Raw genomic sequence first — 1,714 nt, 5'->3', positions numbered from 1 at the left:
TATCAATTAACCATTCGAAAATTTTGTAAATGTTAATTTTTCTAATTTCCAAGTTGTTCTTAAAGTCAGTATGATTACAGTGGAAAAAACTTAAATGTGTTTTGTAGATTAACAGATGTCTTCCTTATATGTCCATTTTAATACTTACAAAATTTCATGAATATGTTATAAATATTCTGAAATTTAACTAATATACTTTTACAAAATTTGAAATTCTTTAAAACTTCAATTTACTTTGATCTTACAGATTGTCTCCCTCCCCAGAAATTTGTCCAGGGATGGTTGAGACGAAGTAGGTGGAGTAAAAGTATCTGGTATGCTGGAGAGCAATGTCATTACTGTAGTCATAGTTTTTACAGTAGGAGCAGCTTGCTTCGCCATATGAAACGACATCTTATAACTAGAGAAAGATATCGATGTGGTGTGTGCTCAAGAACATACAGTCGGCGAGATAATCTGAAAAGACATATGGAGGTTTGTGCATTGGTACAATTTTGAAACAAGTATATGACATTTCATTGATATTACTTCCTTATGAAGTTTTAATTCCTCAGGTTTAAGCTGGTGAAGTAGTGTGCATGAATGACCGAATTAATATTTCACAAAACATTCATATAATCACAAAAGTTTCCAAAATCTTTCAGTATTTTCTCTGTTGGCAGATTATTACCTATGGAAAATATATGATTTTCCATATAATTTTCCCTTTTTTGTTTTGTTTTTTTCTAAACATATAGACATAGCACTTTTAATGATGAGGAAGAAAACTTTATTATTAAGGCTTCAAAGTATTTAGTACAAATTTTTAAAAAATCCAAACTAAAAGTTAATGTTAATATTGGATTAATTTTTTTGCTGGCCTTTGTCCATTGCAGCAAGACAGTGATGTGTGGATGTAATCATTGGTTTTGCAACCACTTTATGATTGGAAAGGTGTGAACCACAAATTTTACTCAATTAAAACAAAAATTTTAGCAAATGAAAGACAATGAATTAATGGTAAAAAAAAAAAAGTCGCAACTCGCAAGCTTTTGTATAAAAAAAATTGCAGCATGGAATAAAAACCAATGTAAATCATGATCACAAACTCATACATTTACAAATTGTGATGTTTGAAAACCAAAATAGATTTTGGGGGGGGGGGGATTTTTCAAATGGAGAAGATTCAATCAGGAAGCCTTATACATAGTCATTTAAATGGCTTTACATCTTTTTCACCAATCTATTTAAATTTTAGCTGTAGATTAAATTAAAAACAGTGCAATGGTAAATAACAATCCAATGTGAAATACCTTGTTACTAAATGGTTTTGCATTTGGTGGAACAAATGTTTCACCATCAGGTAAAATGTTGAAGTTAAAAAAAGCATGGTAGATAACAATGCAATGTGAAATTTCTTGTTACTGAAGGATAATTCAGTAAACCATGCTAACCACTTTCTGTAAATTCAAATTTTGATTCCCATAATTTTGAAAAATGTGAATGCCAGTATTTTACCAAAAGACTAGTTGTGGCAAGTTTTACCAAATAGTCAATTTGTTTTGGAGGAACTTTACCTCTCCACCATGATGCCGGAGAAGATAATGTTCACTGTTATTTGAATTTAGAATCCATTTCAAACAATTAAGTAAAAGTGATCAAATAGAACTTAACACCTTTGATAAAAGATGTTCTATTTCAAGTTGAGATTGTAATGTAGTTTCCACCATTAAAC

At 30.1% G+C, this 1,714-nt stretch overlaps 1 long non-coding RNA gene across 1 annotated transcript in view; it reads left to right on the top strand.

Moving 5' to 3' along the window:
* The first annotated feature begins 331 nt into the window (after nucleotides 1–331).
* LOC111086846 overlaps nucleotides 332–1,714 on the top strand; it is a 7,489-nt gene continuing 6,106 nt past the window's right edge. Inside the window, exon 1 of the long non-coding RNA XR_002611554.1 lies at nucleotides 332–474. This is a non-coding gene — a long non-coding RNA (uncharacterized LOC111086846). The remainder of the gene's footprint in view (nucleotides 475–1,714) is intronic.

Source organism: Limulus polyphemus, unplaced genomic scaffold (assembly GCF_000517525.1).
Source record: "Limulus polyphemus unplaced genomic scaffold, Limulus_polyphemus-2.1.2 Scaffold1483, whole genome shotgun sequence".
In the NCBI taxonomy this organism is placed as follows: domain Eukaryota; kingdom Metazoa; phylum Arthropoda; class Merostomata; order Xiphosura; family Limulidae; genus Limulus; species Limulus polyphemus.
Note: the sequence above shows the minus strand (reverse complement) of the source record. Positions and strands in the feature narration are given on the sequence as shown.